A 19,498-nucleotide genomic window follows, 5' to 3' on the forward strand; every position below is an offset into this window, starting at 1 on the left:
CCGGCACCCGCTCGGGCGTCCCGATTCTCACAAGGCACCCGGGGCGCCAGGACAGCGTGGCCACGCCCAAGGGGAGGGGGACAGAACCCTCCTGGGAGCAGCCAGATGCTGGACTCAGGAGACCTCCAAACGGTCTTAAATAAGGTCGGAGAATGGAAGGACATGAACAAAGACCGACGTTAGAGGGAGGCACCAGGAGAGGAACGCTGGCAGCCAGACGAGGCCGGTGAGGGGTTTGCAGGACGGGCCGGGGAGCGCACGGAGCACCGGCAAATGGCCGCTGCGCGCCCCGGGCACAGCCGGAGAGAAGCCGTGAAGCCCGCAGCGCGGGCAGTTGAGTGAGCGCGGGCCAGCGAGGCTCCCACCCCAACCGCATGGCCCGCAAGAGAGGCGGCGGCCGGGAGCGGGCAGCGGGGCTCAGCACGGCGGTGGCGCGTATGAAACAGCCCTCCCCGACGGGGACGGAGTGATGACGGCCCGGGGCGCCCCTCCAGACAGGAGAAGGTCTGTGCGCTTCTCCGGGACACGTGAATCCACGGCCGGCAGGGTCCCGTGATGCTCACTCACGGACACGTCAGCACCGGCCTCTGCTGGGGGCACCCCGTGTGCAACAGGGTCACCTGCAGGGCCGGTGCCCAGGCTGGGGGAGGGCGGAGCCAACCCAAGTACGTGTAGGGCACGAAGGAAAAAACTCGTAATTTAACGGTGTCCGATGTCCTTAACCCCCGCGGTTTCCACAGAGAAGACAGACGAGGGAGAGGCACACGTGGAAAGAGGAGCGACACTGAGCCTGTCGCCTGGAAGAAAACATCAACAGGGCAACAAGGGACAGAAGCCGCCGGGCCGGGCCGCCGCGGTTCTGGGGAGGCCGTGCTCTCCCGCGCGTCCCGAGCGCCGCACCGGCCGCGGGGAAGGCCCCACGCGGGAGTCGTCGGAGACGTGGACGCTCCGGCCGCAGCCCCAGGAGACGGAGCTCACAGAGCTCTGGAAAGCCCCCTCCACCGTGGCTCACACGGGAGGTCACAAGGGAAATCAGAAAACCACGACACGAAGCCCGGACCACAGGCCTCCAGCGCTCACGGGTGCGGCTCCAACTCGGGCCACGAGCAGAGCCCGAGTCGTCACAGCGTCGGAGACTAGACCAGGGGCTCGCCAGACGCACACCAGCGAGGGGACAGACAGGGCAGAGGCCAGAGAGAAGCCGGCAAACCCGACAGTGGTTCTTCACGGAGCCCAGCCGAATCCACATGCCTTCAGCCAGACGCCAGCCCACAGCCACGGCTCCTCCAGTCGGGCGTGACGGAGGGGACACAGCCAGGTCCGCAGACACGAGACGCCGGGAGAAGCGCACACGGTCCTGGAGACACAGCCACTCCGTCCTCCCCACGTATCCCCAGAGCCTCCGGGGCCAGCGTCACCGCAGCACCAAAGTCACGGAGATCCACGACGAGCATGAATGCGGAGACCCCTCGCCAAAAACACCGCCGATGCCCTGCGACAGCAGGCCGGGGGCCCCCGCTGCATCCCCGGGGGCTCGTCCCAAGCACGAGCACCCCCACCTCCAGCCGCCGGGGTAGCGCGTTGACGACGCAGCAGCCTCGGACGACGGCCCTTCCGGAGCAGCGGTCCGGGAGCGCAGGAAGGTGGCACCACGACAGAGGCCGCCAAGGCGGACCCCACAGTGCACATCCTGTCGGAGACACACGACACGAGACCCCTTTGCTGCCCCTTGGCCCCACACAGCCCGTTCCCGCCAGAGCAGTCAGACACCAGAGAAAGAAAAGGCATCCGAACTGGAGAAGAAGAAATACAGTGACGTTGCCACGACGGAGTCCCCAAGTCTGTTCACGATGTCGCAGGACACAACGCTGGCAAACACCGGGTGTGTTTCCCACACTAACAATCCAGAAAGCACGTCACGCAGTTCCGCGTGGAAGGGCGCCGGGAAGGAAGAGGACGTGCAGACCGTGGACCCCGCGGCTGTGACCACAGACACACGTGCACGGACAGAAGCCCGTGTTCACGGGCAGGAAACCTCAATCCTAAAATGTCAAAACTGCCCGAAATGACGTGATTCGACCTGTATCAAAATCCCAGTAACATTTCTCTGCAGAAATGGGAAAACCCATCATAAAATTAAAATGGAATCTAAAGAACCCCAAATAGCCAGAACTATCTTAGGGTAAAAGAACGAAATCGAAAAACTCAATCCCTGGTTCCAACTGTGCTTCGGAGCACCGCGGGGTGCTGGCGCGCACACAGGCAGGGACAGCCGGGAGCCCGCAGTCCTGAACGTTCGTCCCCACGCCCTGACGTCCAGCCCACTCGGTGCGGAAAGGGCCGTCTTCTCAGTAAGCGGTGCCGGGAGAGGAAAGCAGACGCAGGACGACGACAGGGAACCCTCCTTTATACCACGTACCAAGTAACTCCAGATGGGTTTGAGGTTAAACCTAAAAGCTTAGTAGAAAAGCAGAGGGGGGAGCCTTACGACACCGGCATCCCCAGTGGCTCTGTGGGCTCTGACCCCAAAGGCACTCTGAGAAACGACACCGAAGAGCCGGCCTTGGGATTTCAGGACTCACGTGCCTCGGGGGTGCATCCAGAGTGAAAGAGACGCCCACGGCGGCTGGGAAGCACGTGCAGCACACACGGCCAGGACACGCAGAGCTGAGCCGGCGACCCCGTCGGAAATGGGCTGAGGAGAGGGTTCTCTGAAGCAGCCCCAGACCTCCCCCGGGGAGCCGCGGCCTCGCATCAGGACGGCCGCGCTCGCTCGCGCCGCCCTGGAAGACCGCCGGCCCGGGTCGGGATCCGGAGGAGCACACCGCTGCTCGTTGTGCGGTCGCACAGACGCCGGCCCGTGCACTGTGCGCCTGCAGCCACGGGCACGTTCTCGATCTGCGTTCCCTCCAGCTTACAGAGGACCCACCGACGGGGCCCTTGATGGCGGGGAGGGCGGTCTGCGCGCACCTGCCCACGGCGTCCCGTGAGAACCACATGAGCGCGGGCGTGTGTCCTGAGTTAACACACGACTGAGTCCCCACAGCTCGAATCAGCGGAGCCCAGCTGTGTGCAGCGGGGAGCGTGACCTCACAGAAGATCCCGCTCACTGAGCTAAGAGCACACCCTTCACGAGTTAATAGTAAAGGATGTAAGAGCGCGGACGTCCTCGTCTGCGTAGGAAGAAGCAAAGAGGGGCGCCGGGGTGGCTCAGTCGGTGAAGCAACTGCCTTCGGCTCAAGTCATGATCCTGGGGTCCGGGACCGAGTGCGGCGTCGGGCTCCCTCCTCTACGGAAAGCTGCTTCGCCCTCTGCTGCTCCCCCTGCTTGTGCCCTTGCTCTCGCCCTCTCTGACAAATACAGTCTTTAAAAAAAACAACCTCAGGGCGCCTGGGTGGCTGAGGGGGTTAAGCCTCTGCCTTCGGCTCGGGTCATAGTCTCAGGGTCCTGGGATCGAGCCCCGCATCGGGCTCTCTGCTCAGCGGGGAGCTTCTTTCCTCCTCTCTCTCTGCCTGCCTCTCTGCCCACTTGTGATCTCTGTCAAATAAATAAGTAAAATCTTTAAAAAAATTTTAAAAAAAAATTAACAACCTCAAATTACTACTTTTTAAAAAGATTTCATTTATTTATTTGACAGAGAGAGATCCCAAGTAGGCAGAGGGGCAGGCAGAGAGAGGAGGAAGCAGGTTCCCCACGGAGCAGAGAGCCCGATGCGGGGCTCGATCCCAGGACCCTGGGATCACGACCTCAACCGAAGGCAGAGGCTTTAACCCACTGAGCCATCCAGGAGCCCCCAACCTCAAATTATTTTTTAAAAAGGCAGCACGGAAGTCTGCGCTGTGTTGGAGGCGGCTGTCGCCAGGCCTTCCCTCCCGCAGGGCCCTCTGCAGTGCACGTGGCCCCGCCACAGGGCCTGGGCGTAGACGAGCCCACCCAGGGTCATGGGCCCCAGCAACAGGGATGCTGGGGGGTGACCCAGCAGCTGGGATGTTGGGGCAACAGGGCCAGGGGCCCCGGGAATGAGCCCCCAGCCGTCTCCCTCTGGAAGGACAGCGGCCCCAAGCTCGGTGCAGATGGCATCCCCGCGGGAAAGCGTGCTGCCGGTGTGGCAGGACCAGCCCTTCGGCTCCGTAAGCGCGAGGACACGCGTCCCTGATTGAACTGAGCGAGAAGAACCAGGCAGGGGTGCACGGGCCGCGTTGTCCTGCGCAGAGGCTGTGCGCGCAGACCGGCCGGCATGCCGGCGCCCCCCCGCGCTCCCTCCCTGCGCCGGTGCAGACCGCCTCGGTTCGCTTCTCATTTTGGCTGTTGCTACGCAGCACAAAGCGGCAAGCGAAGTCACAGCAACGCTACAATCAGACGACTGTGGAGGAGAAAAGCCTCGGTTTTCTACTCCGGAGCTGCGGTGGGGCTAGAGCCAGTGGAGCACACACGAGGCTTCCGAGAAAGCAGCCCGCACGGGCTTGAGAATCAAGGTGGTAGCGCTCCTTCTCGAACACCTCAGCTCTAAGGGGTCGATGGCCACTCAGTGGTGTCAGAAGTGAACCCCGGGGGGCTCCTGGCTGGCTCAGTCGGAGGAGCACGCAACTTGGTTTTGGGGTCCCGACACTGGATATGACGATTATGGAAAAAGCAAATACAAAACGCGCCGTCTCGCTGGGTCTGGGGGACGGCGGCCGGTGGCCGTGCGCGGTCTTGCCTGGAGGACGCGGAGGTCTCCGACACGTCCCCGTTGCTCCCCGCCGTCCCCGTTGCTCCCCGCCGGGAGAGACAGAGACAGACCCCATACGGGGCTGTCCCCACCCCGCACTAGCAATGGTTCTCCCCCTGCTCCCTGAGGACATCAGAGCCCCGGGCCCAGTACGGTCGGGGCAAACCGCTGGTCACTCTCGGTCTCGCATTCCAAAGACACAAGACCGAGATCGAAGCTCACGTTCTGGGAAACGCAGGAAATCCGCAGGAGAGCTCTGGGTTCCGCGTTGCACGGAGTCCCGCGGGACCCGCCGCCCGCCGTGACCCGCCGCCCGCCGTGACCCGTCCTGAGCGCCCCGGGCTCGGGCCCGAATGCTGAGCCTGTGTTGCTGCCTTTGGCTCTTTCAGATCCGTGATTAACTTACATTCCCTCTTAAAATCCTGATTTAATTGCCCCAAGATCACGTGTCATACTGAACGGAGGGAAATTTCTTCCCAGAACTGTCTTCCACGCTGTTTTGTGCTTCACGTGCTCCAGACGGCGGTGGTTCCGCGTCCGGTGGAGGCCGGCGCCGCGCAGCCGCTCCGGCCGTCCTGCTCGTCTGCCCCTGATGTGTTAAACGCCAGAGTGTCCGAGAACCACCGGCCCTCTCCCAGGTCTCTGACCTTTCGAGTTTCGACCTTAGTCATTACCTTAGAGAAAATCCTCGCGCTACGTTGTTTTCATAAAACCCAAGGTTTTCACGTGAAAGGTTTTGTTTTGGAAGAAATACTAACGGCTTTTAAAAAGTGAAGCTTGGGGGCGCCTGGGTGACTCAGTCGTTGGGCGTCTGCCTTCGGCTCAGGTGGTGATCCCGGGGTCCTGGGATCGAGCCCCGCATCGGGCCCCCCGCCCAGCCGGAAGCCTGCTTCCCGCCTCCCGCTCCCCCTGCTTGTGCTTCCTCTCTCGCTGCGTCTCTCTCTGTCAAATAATAAATAAAAATCTTTAAAAAAAAAATAGTGAAGCTTAATAAACAGGACCAGCTCTTCCTGAGGCCGCGTTGCCCTCGCCACTCACTGCGCGGCTCCGGGTCAGCTCAGGTCACCCGGGAGCCCCGACAGAGCCGCGGGCAGCCCGCGGGTCGCCGTGAGGGACGCACACGTCGGCGGGGACGAGTGCGACACGGGAGACTTCTGTCTTCAGTCCGCAAAACGAAGCTACCAAATACTTTGTAGGAAACCCCGTGAGCCACATAACCGGAGCACGTCGGCACCCAGCGCCGCCGTCACAAACGGGCGCGTGGCCGCACGGCGAACCCTTCGGTCTGTGACGGATTGTTCCGGACGCCGCCGGCCGCGGCTCCGCGAAGACTGGCTCGGGCGGGAAGAGCCTCACTTAGAGCCTCAGAGGGAAGGAGCGCGGCGCGGCCGGGAACACCGCCGGGGGCCCCTCCTGCCCGTCGGCTCCGCGCCGTCCTCCCGACCCCCGCAGGGAGCGCTCGCCTGTGGGAATAAACAGTCCGGAAACAGGACGGTCCTGAAGACACTCTCCAGAGCTCCTGAAGCCGCCAGAACGGCCCCGGCCCGGCGGGCGCCCCACGGAGCCCGCGCCCCACGGAGCCCGCGCCCCGGCAGTGCTCTCCGTGCTGCTGTTTACATCTTTGTAAACAACCACACCCAAAACCTCGTAAATCAGCCGGGGAAGACCGGGTTTGCTTTCTGAAGGAATGTTCCAGAGAGGCGGGAACAGCCGGAGCGGTAACTGCCGCGCGCCCCGCACGGCCCCAGCGCGTCCCCGGCAGAACGGCTTCACCTCCGGTACACTGTGAACCAATGAGGCCCGTTTAAAAATCACAGAATAATTTAAAGTTCAACCTTTACAGCTGTTTTGAAAGCCTTTATATTTTCGTTGGGTAATTTTTAAAATGACTTTATTTATTTGCAAGAAAACGCAAATGTGGGGTGGGCAGAGGGAGGGGGAGAGGCAGACTCCCCGCTGAGCAGGGCGTGGTTAGGCCATTTTCCAAACCCTGAATGTAATCTACTAAACCATGTTTATGCTATCCACTGTTTGTTCAGTTGGGAAAAAAGATGTTAAAAATATTTATGAAGCAGGGCGGCTGGGTGGCTCCGTGGGTTAAAGCCTCTGCCTTCGGCTCAGGTCACGGTCTCAGGGTCCTGGGATCGAGTCCCGCATCGGGCTCTCTGCTAGGCGGGGAGCCAGCCCCCCCACCCCGCCTGCCTCTCTGCCTGCTTGTGATCTCTCTGTCAAATAAATAAATAAAATCTTTTAAAAAAAAGAGAGAGAGAGAATTATAGACCAATATCCTTGATGAACACAGATGTGAAAATTCTCACCAAAATACTAGCCAGTAGGATCCAACAGGACATTAAAAGGATGATTCACCATGACCAAGTGGGATTTATTCCAGGGCTGCAAGGCTGGTTCAACATCCGCAAATCAATGTGATGCAATACATTAATAAAAGGAACAAGAACCATATGATACTCTCAATAGATGCCAAAAAAGCATTTGACAAAGTACAGCATCCTTTCCTGATCAAAACTCTTCACAGTGTAGGGAGAGAGGGGACATACCTCAGTATCATCAAAGCCATCTATGAAAAACCCACCGCGAATATCATTCTCAAGGGGGAAAAACCAAGAGCTTTTCCCCTAAGGTCAGGAACACAGCAGGGATGTCCACCATCATCACTGCTGTTCACCATAGCACTAGAAGTCCTAGCCTCAGCAATCAGACAACAAAAAGAAATTAAAGGCATCCAAATCAGCAAAGAAGAAGTCCAACTATCACTCTTAGCAGATGATATGATACTCTATGTGGAAAATCCAAAAGATTCCACTCCAAATCTGCTAGAACTTGTACAGGAAGTCAGTAAAGTGTCAGGATATAAAATCAATGCACAGAAGGCATTTGCATTTCTATACACCAACAGCAAGACAGAAAAAGAGAAATTAAGGAGTCGATCCCATTTACAATTGCACCCAAAACCATAAGATACCTAGGAATAAACCTAACCAAAAAGGCAAAGAGCCGGGAGCTCCTGAGTGGCTCAGTGGGTTAAGCCTCTGCCTTCGGCTCAGGCCATGATCTCAGGGTCCTGGGATCGAGCCCCGCATCGGGCTCTCTGCTCGGCGGGGAGCCTGCTTCCTCCTCTCTCTCTGTCTGCCTCTCTGCCTACTTGTGATCTCTGTCAAATAAATGAATAGAATCTTTAAAAAAAAAAAAAAAAGACTCAAAATGGATGAAGGACCTCAGTGTGAGGCAGGAATCCATCCAAATCCTTGAGGAGAACACAGGCAGCAACCTCTTCAGCCTTAGCCGCAGCAACTTCTTCCTAGAAACATACCCAAAGGCAAGGGAAGCAAGGGCCAAAATGAACTACTGGGACTTCAAGATCAAAAGCTTTTGCACAGCAAAGGAAACAGTCAACAAAACTGAAAGACAACTGACAGAATGGGAGAAGATATCTGCAAATGATATATCAGGTAAAGGGCTAGTATTCAAAATCTATAAAGAACTTATCAAACTCAACACCAAAGAACTAATAATCCAATCAAGAAATGGCCAAAAACGGGGCGCCTGGGTGGCTCAGTTGGTTAAACAGCTGCCTTCGGCTCAGGTCGTGATCCTGGCGTCCTGGGATCGAGCCCCACATCGGGCTCCTTGTTCCGCGGGGAACCTGCTTCTCCCTCTGCCACTCTGTCTCCCTGTGCTCGCTCGCTCTCGCGCTCTCTCTGACAAATAAATAAATAAAATCTTAAAAAAAAAATGAAATGGCCAAAAACATGAACAGACATTTCTACAAAGACATCCAGATGGCCAACAGACACATGAAAAAGTGCTCAATGTCATTTGGCATCAGGGAAATACAAATCAAAACCACAGTGAGATACCACTGCACACCAGTCAGAGTGGCTAAAATTAACAAGTCAGGAAACAACAGGTGTTGGTGAGGATGCAGAGAAGGGGAAACTCTCCTACCCTGTTGGTGGGAATGCAAGCTGGTGCGGCCACTCTCGAAAACAGCAAGAAGAGTCCTCAAAAAGTGGAAAACAGAGCTGCCCTACGACCCAGCAATCGCACTACTGGGTATTTATCCTAAAGATACAAATGTAGTGACCCGAAGGGGCACGTGCACCCAAATATTTATAGCAGCAAAGTCCACAATAGCCAAACTATGTGATGTGGGAAACGGAAGCAGAAGAAAAATTACTGAATTTCCTTACCCACTGACAGGCCCTAGAAGCAGGCCGCGTGACACTCCTCTAGGGACCAACTGCCTCCGCCTTAAGGCTCTGCTAAGGGCAAAGGGCAATCCTATCCTCACCGACCCTACCCCAACCAGGATCCTGTAAGTCTGCTTTACCAATTCCTTTGGAAACTATCTCTAAACCCTCCAAGATCCGTGTTGGCAATCATCCCCCAATCATATGGCCCACTGATACACATCTAACGCGTCTCACGACACGGGTTTTATTACTGTTAATGAATAATCTTTTTCCCAACAACAGCCAGCCCCTCGAGGTCCTGGAAACCTTGCTTCCAAAATTCCTCAGAGACTTAGGCCACCCCTCAGGGTCCACCCCTCAGAGCCCCGGGGCAGCAGCTCTTCCTGCCCACGGGTGCTGTCCCTGTGTTTTAATAAACCACCATTCTGCACCAAAGAGGTCTCAAGAATTCTTTCCTGGTCGTCGGCTCCAGACCTCACCCACCGAACCTCACCTATGTTCTAAGACTTCATCATTCGGCGCCCGAACATGGGGCTGTGAGTCTTTACATCCGGACTCTGAGCTTCGGTGCAAAATCGGTGAGTACTTTGTCTCCTCTTCCTTTCGTCTCACTTCAGAGGCTCTTCAAGGAGGACAGTCTTATTGGAACACTTGCATGTCGACTGCTCCGGCTGGAGTCCTCTAGCCCGTGGCTGCTTCACGGGGAGGAGAACGCCTGCATTTTGGCTGGAAGTCAGTACCCTGGCCGGAATGGCAATGAGACCCAGAACTTGATGCCCGCTCTCCGTTCCCGTTCTTACACAAAGTTGTCTGCCTTGGGCACGGGACAGCCACCTAAGTCACCAGGACGGCTGCCAACCTTAAGACTCCGTGTGAGGTTTCCTCCTGATGGATCTAATGTGATCCCCTCCACATCCCTGGTCTAGCGCTTCTGGCCGCAAGACCACCACTGGGAGCCGGCCGAAACCAGTACCCGACTGAATTAAAACCTAACCGGGACCGTTTCCTAGGGAAGTTGGCTGTAAGGACTGTGTGTATTGGAATGTCGCTTAGACCATGACGGATTTCAGTCTTTACTGTTTCTTCTCAGTGTCCTCTACTACTTAGAACTACAAAGTTGGGTAATTTCCCCTTGCCAAACTTTTCTAGTATTTTCCATGGGTTAAAATGGCAAGAGAGAGGCGCCTGGGTGGCTCAGTGGGTCAAAGCCTCTGCCTTCCGCTCAGGTCATGATCTCAGGGTCCTGGGATCGAGCCCCCCATCGGGCTCTCTGCTCAGCAGGAAGCCTTCTCCCCTCTCCCCCTCTGCCTGCCTCTCTGCCTCCTTGTGATCTCTGTCAAATAAATAAATAAAATCTTTAAAAAAATGGCAAGACAGCATGCAACCCGCAGGAGAGACGATGGCGCAGCATGGCACGGTATTTTAGTCCATTCACCAGGCACCCATCGGCAGCCTAGGATGCGATGGGGTAGGGGAAGGGCGCCGGCACCCCTCCGGGGCCTTTTACAGCAGGAATGCCTTCCCAGAAGGCAGGATTGTGCTCAACAGCGATGTCTTGTGTGAGGGACACCTCCGGTCACTTTTGACACCTGGAACCTCGGACACATCCTGCATGGGACACCGCCCAGAAGTCCCCCCCGACTGTGATAATGGACCTGGGAGTCGGGGGGTTGTGATAATGGACCTTCTCACTTTTCTAGGAACACAGGATTCTCTAATTCTGCTCCCAAGGATTCTCCTTTGCGACGCCTTCTGACCCACTGGAAATAACCTGGATTGCAAGATTTGCGGAAAAAAAGAATGGTCGTCTTCTCTAACACTGAATGGCCTCAGTACTCCTTAGGAGACGAGGAGAAGTGGCCCATACATGGGACATTAAGTTTCACTCAATCTATCAGACCTCTGTCGTGAGGAAAAGGACAACTGGACCGAAGTCCACGCGTCCAAGCCTTTATGGTCCTAGATCGGGGTCCGGGCCTGCGGGCCTCTTGTAGAGCGTGTCACCCTCAGCCCAGCTAACAGACCCCCCCGCCACAGACGGTCTGGATGGTGACTGTCCAAACGGGCCAATTCCACTCGACAAAGCCGGGATGCTGCAGGCGCGGCCAGCCGGCCCGAAGCAACAGGACACCGGCGCTGCTGCTCCCCTCCTCCTTCCAAACCCCAAGACTCCGCTGCCCCTGGCCCCGCTGGACAGACCAGGAGCGGGACTCCCAGCCTCCAGGAGCTCCGGCTGAGGGTGGGGTGCTTCCTCCTAGGGAAGGTGCTGGTGGAGAAGTGGCACAATGAGGGGCCACGTCCCACCCTCCACGGCAGACCTGGCTCGGGACAGCATTCTGACAATCCTCACTTTACTGAAGGCTTCGAGAAGGACTATTATGTTCGGGGGCACCTGGAAGGATGTATGCATCGTTTTAACTCACCGACGCACCCCTGAGAAGAATCGAGTCTGGGAGGAGCACAGGGGTTTGCTGACGGGCGGCCGGGAGAGATCGGGGTCGCCGCCGGCTGGGGTGCCGCCGGCCCTCGCACCGGAGCACACGAACTACCGGGAGGAGAGTCCGGGCGGAGAAAACGAGGCCGCGTGATCGCCTGTTTAACAGAAGGAATGGAAAAAGGGTTTCCTAACCCTGTAAACTTGGATCACGCTCAGGCGGTCACACAAGGAGCTGACGGAACTCCCGCTCTGCTTCAGGGACGACAGGCCGCGGCGGCCACACACACCCCCGCTTGCACGGCGGCCCGCCCGCGGCAGTGACCGGCCAAAACGCTTGTTTTATAGGCCAGTCGGCACCTGACATCCATCAAAAACGAACTAAAATGGCTTTAGGCCCTCAAACTCCCAACCAGCGCCTACTAGAGGCAGCGACCCAAGTCTTTAATACAGAGACACGGCCTTGAGGCAAGAAAAGGACCGCAGGGCTGAACTGTAGGGTAAGGTTCCGGCGCCAGCGACGGCGGCCGCCACTGCGGTTCCCCGCGGCACCAGACTCACCAGGGACAAAAGAAAAGGCCGGTATCAGACGAACAACTAGTGAGTCCCCTGCTATACGCGCGGCCAGACCGGACATGGGAGCGGAGACGGTGCGAACACGCGCTCTCCACCAGGGCCATGCGCTGTCTGTAGGGAAGGACACCGAAGAGAGACCGTCGTCCTCTCCAGAGAGAGGGAGATGGGACTCGCTTCCCCGCCCGAGCGCCGGTGCTGGAGGAGCCGGCAGGAGGGGGCCCTGCGGCTGGTCTGGCTCCCTCTGCCATCAAGACGACCGAGCCCCGGGTCACCCTGGATGTGGGAGGTGAGCTGATCGGTTTTCTTACGGATGCAGGAGCCCCGCGCTCTGGCCCACCTCAGCACTCCGGCCCCACCTGTCCTTCTAACCTTACAACTGCTGGCACAGAAGGAGAAAGTGAGACACGCCGCCAGACAGTGCCTTTAACCTGTAGGCACAAGAGTCGGCTGGTCGCTCAGGTTTTCCGGTCCTTCCGTCGGGTCCCACCCATCACGCGGACGAGACTTCATGGATAAACCGGGGGGGCCGATGCGCTCTTCCTACAGAGGGCAACGGCTTGTTTCTCTAACGTCTGGAGAGCTCAGGCCATACCCTACTACCCCCGCTCCCGGTGTTTGGAAGGAAGTAAGCCCACAGGTCTGGGACTGGGATATCCCAGGACCGGCTCTCACAGCCCAACCCGTCAAGGTGGTCCCGAAGGACCCAAACCGCACACGTCATAAAAACAAAACCTCCTCAAACAGGAGGCCGAAGCTGGCTTACAACCGCTTACTGGTAAGTTTCTCAGACTTGGCATTTTAAAGCCTTGTCAATCTCCTTAGAACACCCCAGTTTCACCAGTAAAAAAGCCAAATGGGGACTATCGGATGGTCTAAGACCTGAGAGCTGTGAATGTGGCAATAACTCCTGTTCATGCCGGTGTGCCGAGTCCGGACACTGCTCTCGCCGCGTCCCTGGCGGCGCCGACTGGGTTACGGGACGTGACTCAGAAGACGCCTGGATTTGCATCCCACTAAGGGAGGAGACGCAGCCGCTGTCTGCCTTTGCGTGGACCTCACCTTCAAGGCCACGGGCTGCTCAATTAACCCGGACGGCCTTGCCACAGGGATGCAGAAACAGTCCTCAGCTACTCGGAGCTGCGCTCAGCAAGGATCTCCATGAGATGCCCTTGTCTGAAGGGACAGTGATTCAACATGCAGACGGCACTCTAGCCTGCGGTCCCACGCAGGAGACCTCTGATAAGGATTCTATAACCTTACTTCATTTCTTGGTGGAAAGAGGGTATCGTGCATCCCCTAAAAAGGCACAAATATCTCTACAAAAGGTGCACTATTTAGGGTATGAACTAACACCAGGTCACCCTGTTCTAGCCACTGACAGAAAAAGGGCCGTGCTGGACCTCGAGCCTCCGACTACAGAAAAACCACCCGCGCGTTTCTAGGCACGGCAGGTTCTGCCCCTGTGCATTCCAGGCTTGGACTCTTAGCCAAACCCCTGCATGATCCGCTAACGGCCCTGATGAGGGACCCTTGCTCCGGACTGAAGCTCAGCACATTACAAGCTCAGCTCCTGTCAGCTCCAGCTCTGGTGTCCCCAAGCTGGGGAAAGCCTTTCACTCTGTTCGTAGAAAAGCGGAGCCAAGCCCTGGGAGTTCTCTCGCAAAAAGGCAATGAAGCAAGGCCGGCGGGCGGTTTTTCAGAGTCACTTGACAGTGGAGCCAAGGGCTTGTCTTTGCGCAGCGGCTGCCACAGCCCTCCTGGCAGAAGAGGCCTCAAAGCTCACAGCGGGACAGTCCCTGACAGTGATGACTCTGCAACAGGTCTGGAGTGTCTTAGAGACCGAGGGCCACCAACGGGTGGCGGGAGCCCACCTTCCCAAACACCAGGCTATGCTTTCGGATACACATGAAGGAACACTCACAACTTGTCGAGCTTTAAACCCAGCTTCTCTGATGCCTGCACCTGACCGTTGTACTTCTACAGAACACAACTGCTCAGAGGTCACCGGTCTTGTCTGTTCTAGCGGGCCAGAGTGAAAAGACTTCCCGACTGAAAGTGCAGATGATGACTGGCCTACTGATGGCAGCAGCTTCGTGGATAAGGGAGAAAGAAAGGCTGCGTATGCCACAGTTAGTCTGATTAAAACTTGAGGCAAAACACTTTTTAATAAATACTTCTGCCCAGGGGCGCCAGGGCATCTCAGTGGGTTGAGCCTCTGCCTTCGGCTCAGATCATGATCTCAAGGTCCTGGGATCGAGCCCCGCATTGGGCTCTCTGCTCAGAGGGGAGCCTGCTTCCCCACCTCTCTCTGTCAAATGCATAAATGGAATCTTTAAAAAAAATTTAAAAAAACAAAAAAAACCTTCTGCCCAAAAGGCTGAAATAATAGCACTCACCTGTGCTCCTCAACTGGCGAAAGGTTTAAAAATCAACACTTACACAGACTCCAAATATGCCTTCCCGGCACGACATGCCCGTGGAGCTATCGGGAAGGAAGGGGGATCACTATCAAGCCGTGACTCCCCAGTCAAATACGGGCCCGAAATCATGACCCTTCTTTTTTTTTTTAATTTTATTCATTTATTTGATAGAGATCACAAGTAGGCAGAGAGGCAGGCAGAAAGAGAGGAGGAAGCAGCCTCCCTGCCGAGCAGAGAGCCCGATGCGGGGCTCAATCCCAGGACCCTGAGATCATGACTTGAGCCGAAGGCAGAGGCTTAACCCACTGAGCCACCCAGGAGCCCCAATCATGACCCTTCTTGAGGCTGTACCCCTGCCCAAGGACTGAGCCGTGATTCACCTCAGAGAACATCGAAAGGATATGATCTTAGAATCTTAAGGCAACAACTTAGTAGACGGTGTAGCCAAAGAGGCAGCAAAAGATAAAGAGATGTTAAGCCTTCTGCCAGCGTGAACTCCAACGGCGTCTATAACTCCAGTCTACTCAGACCGAGAGACTCATGCAGCTCAGGAGCGAGGATGTATTAGAAACACACAGGACGGGCTTGTTAACGATGAGGGAAAATCTCTATGCCCAAAACAGTCAATGGAAGGAAGGTAATCCCGGGCCTACACCGGGCTACTCACTTGAGCAAAGATGCATTAAAACATTTAATTAAAAATCTATTTGGGGGCACCTGGGTGGCTCAGTGGGTTAAGCCTCTGCCTTCGGCTCGGGTCAGGATCTCAGGGTCCTGGGATCGAGCCCCGCATCGGGCTCTCTGCTCGGCAGGGAGCCTGCTTCCTCCTCTCTCTCTGCCTGCCTCTCTGCCTACTTGTGATCTCTGCCTGTCGAATAAATAAAATATTTATAAATAAATAAAAATACGTTTGATGGAGTAAACCTAAAAGCTGCGATAAAACAGGTCTGCCGATCCTGTATTGTCTGTGCCCAGGTAAATCCGGAAGGCACAGCTTGACCTCCTGCTCTCTTAAAACCAGCCCAAAGGTGTGGATCCTCTCCAGGAGAGGACTGGCAACTTGATTTCACACAAAGGTCACCTTGCAAAGGCTCCAGGTTTCTGTTAGTGTTGTTGAAACCTTCCCTGGATGGGTCGAGGACTTTCCCTGGGACACTGAAGAGCCGTAGAGGTAACGAAGATGTTATTGTGGGACACTATTCCTAGGTTTGGCCTTCCCCGATCTCTCCAGAGTGACAACCGTCCTCTTTTTACTGCTCAAATAATTCGACAAACAGCCCAAGCGTTAAAAATTAAATAATTCCCGCATTCAGCCTGGCATCCATGATCCTCCAGGGAAGTAGAAAAGACTGATCAAACTCTCAGGCGCCTGGGTGGCTCAGTGGGTTAAAGCCTCTGCCTTCGGCTCAGGTCGTGATCCCAGGGTCCTGGGATCGAGCCCCGCATCGGGGTCCCTGCTCCGTGGAGAGCCTGCTTTCTCCTCTCTCTCTGCCTGCCTCTCTGCCTACTTGTGATCTCTGTCAAAGAAATAAAAAAATTAAAAAAAAAAAAAAAAGACTGATCAAACTCTAAAACGCCACCTTGCTAAACTCAGTCTAGAAACCCAGGAAAATCGGGTCACTCTCTTGCCATCAGGACCTCTCAGGGTGAGGACTGCTTCGAAACAACCTCGGGGACTCAGCCCTTCGGAGTCACTGTGTGGGAAACCACTTCTCTCTGCAGGTCTGTTATTACATGCGGGTTATGACGCTTTCCTGAATGACTCACTGGAAGGTGGCTTCCTTCGTGAGTTACTCAACGCATCTACTAATCATTTAATCCCCAAACCTGACTTAGCTGCAACCGAAAACCCACCCCAAGCGAGTCCCGGAGGCATGTCTTATTGAGAAAAATGGAAGTCGGCTAGAGCAGCAAACCTACATCCAAAACAGAAACGTCCTACCGGGTCAACCATGTACTCCCGCTGCAGTAAAGCAGGAGGGCCGCGCTCCATGGGCTCGGGTACCTAGAATAAAGGCGGCAGCCCCGGCCGGGAGCCTGGTGAGCGGACCGCGGGCCTTCTTACTCCTGCAAACCCGTACGAGACCTCGGACTGCCTTTCAACGATGGTGAAGGCCGTGTTTCTTTCTGTTCCTCTCGCCTGTCCTGACCGACAGCTCCTTTCTACAGCGGGCACAGCACTATGCTGAGCTGCAAAATGAAACGGGTGCTGGGCAGGGAATGGTGCCGTGGCCAGTTCGTCTGGGCTACCCTGGTGGGTTTCCCCTTCGCACCGCACAGACCGGCACCCTCTACGTGGCGGTGTTTCAGAAACAATATGTGGGGACAGTGCGTGTAGGGATAAAGCTGTCATTAATCAACAAGTTATTTCTGGGCCCACAGTCAGTAAGACACCAGGACGTAATGAAACCTTCTCATATCCTCATACTAATAAAGTCCTAAATGACCTCACAAACCCACAAATTAACCCCCACCAACCAGGGCCGCAGCTACAAACCCCCACTGGTCGCGGTCCTGAGCAGGGCGTGCACCAAACCTGGGATACTTACTGGTGGCTCACAGCCGCTACGGGACAGCTCAGTCACAAGGCAGTTTTATGCTGGGAGCAAAGACATCCTACACATGATACCTGTACAAGTAACACACGACGCCTGGGACAGCCAGCATTAGAAGCGTGTCCCCACATAACAGCGCTCCCGGCCACCGACTGGTTTGCTACTGACTGGGTAAGGCGACCCGGCATCACACGGCCAGCGCCAAATGGAACCCACCGGATACGTGAACTACCTGGGGCCCCGGCTTCCTGCAGGGTGGGGACAGGCCGCTGCGCCTTAGGGTTTGCCCAGAGTCACGGATGCATTACCGAAACCCACACTAGCGCGGCTAATCTCCCCAATTTATTTTTTTTTTAAGATTTTATTATTTATTTGACAGAGATCACAAGTAGGCAGAGAGGTAGGCAGAGAGAGAGACAGAGGAGGAAGCAGGCTCCCCGCCAAGCAGAGAGCCCGACGTGCGGCTCGATCCCAGAACCCTGAGATCATGACCTGAGCGGAAGGCCGAGGCTTTAACCCACGGAGCCCCCAGGCGCCCCGTCTCCCCAGTTTAAAGCAAAGACGGACACGATGTTTCTAAATGGTAGCACCACTTCCCATCCGCAGAGCCAGAGGGTGTCATCTGGCAGGGAGAAGCCCTCCGTAACTACACCGTGAAGGCACTCGGTGAGTCACTAAACGGCATCTCCCTTCCTAGTATCGAAGAGGCACAGGCGCGCGGCGGTCCTGCGGGACAGGACCTGGCGTGTCCGAACGGCCGCCATCGTCAGGGCGGAGTGCCGTGTGTACCCCCCAGATCACCACGGAATGGCACAGGACTCACGAGAGACACGAACGCCCAGACTGGGGCTCTACAGGACCTTCTCTCTCCCTCCGGGATCGGTTGAGTTCCTGGTTTGAAGGAGGACTACGGTCGGCGATCAACGATCTGCTTTGCGGGCTTCTCGTTCTTACAGCCGTGCTAATCTTCATGTGTCGCCTTCTTCAGTGTTTCTCCACTTGGGCCGAGACTCTGCGGCTGCAACGGCGTCACGACAGACGATCCTTAACCACACACAGACACCTCTTCGCTGCCAGCACAGGACTCAGCCGCCTCCGTCTTCCGTAGCTCGCCCGCACACTCCTCACCTGAGCGGTGCTGACCGCGGGTAGGGACAGCTCTACGCGCCACCTCAGCAGGAAGAAGTTACGGAAGATGAGACCTTCCCCCCTCCACAACCGCAGAGAGTTAAGGGTCAAAACTGCTCAGAGGGGAATGATGGGGGAAACAAGGCAGAAGAAAGATGACTGATTTCCTTACCCACTGACAGGCCCTAGAAGCAGGCCGCGTGGCATCCTCTAGGGACCATCTGCCTCCCATTAAGGCTCTGCTAAGGGCAAAGGGCAATCCTAGCCTGACCGACCCCTACCCCCAACCAGGATTCTGAAGTCTGCCTTAACAATTCCTTAGGAAACTATCCCCGAACTGCCTAGGATAGTGCTGACAAACATTCCCAAGCATATGGCCCACTGATACACATCTAACGCGTCTCACGACACAGGTTTTATTACTGTTAATGAATAATCTTTTTCCCAACAACAGCCAGCCCCTCGAGGTCCTGGAAACCTTGCTTCCAAAACTCCTTAGAGACTTGGGCCATCCCTGACCCCCTCCCAACTTGCAAGCATGTAAGGGTCCACCCCTCACAGTCCCGGGGCAGCAGCTCTTCCTGCCCTCGGGTCCTGTCCCCGGGCTTCAATAAACCACCATTTTGGACCAAAGGTGTCTCAAGAATTCTTTCCTGGTCGTCGGCTCCAGACCTCACCCACCGAACCTCACCTATGTTCTAAGACTTCATCACTTGGAGAGAATCTACTATCCGTCAACAGAGGAATGGATAAAGAAGATATGGTATATACATGCAATGGAATACTACGCAGCCATCAAAAGAAATGAAATCTTGCCATTTGCAACGAGGTGGATGGAACTAGAGGGTATTATGCTGAGTGAAATAAGTCCATCAGAGAAAGACAATTATCATATGATCTCCCTGACATGAGGAATTTGAGAGCCAGGGTGGGGTGGGGGGGGGCAGGGAGGGAATAAAGGAAACAAGATGGGACCAGGGAGGGAAACAAACCATAAGAGACTCTAAATCTCAGGAAACAAACTGAGGGCTGCCAGGGGGATGGGGGTAGGGATGGGGTGGCTGGGGGATGGACATGGGGGAGGGTCTGTGCTATGGTGAGTGCTGTGAAATGTGCTTGTGATTCACACACCTGTACCCCAGGGCGGAGTAATACATCATATGTTAATTTAAAAAAATTAAAACAAAAAGGAAAAAAAACAAACAAAAAAATGAAAACAAAGAACCCACAAAGGAGCACAGCTGCGCCCACGTCAAGAACTCACTCCGGAAACACGAGCCGTGCGAGCTCCCAGGCCCCGTGACCCGCGCCCCACTGAAAAAGAAAACTCCGGCGGGTCCAGCCGCACACGGCGCGGAGGCTGACAGCAGAAGAGAACTTTCAAGCAGCTACTACAGGAGCTCAAGGGGGTAGCGGGAAACGGGAACCGCAGCCGCAGCAGTCAGGCATAAAACAGAAAA

At 56.0% G+C, this 19,498-nt stretch overlaps 1 protein-coding gene across 1 annotated transcript in view; it reads right to left on the minus strand.

The window, feature by feature from the left end:
- The window catches only part of GNPTG (N-acetylglucosamine-1-phosphate transferase subunit gamma), a 28,286-nt gene that overhangs the window by 3,514 nt on the left and 5,274 nt on the right, over positions 1–19,498 (minus strand). The gene's annotated exons all lie outside the window — the stretch shown is intronic.

The sequence above is a fragment of the Martes martes genome, assembly GCF_963455335.1.
Source record: "Martes martes genome assembly, chromosome: 18".
NCBI lineage: Eukaryota > Metazoa > Chordata > Mammalia > Carnivora > Mustelidae > Martes > Martes martes.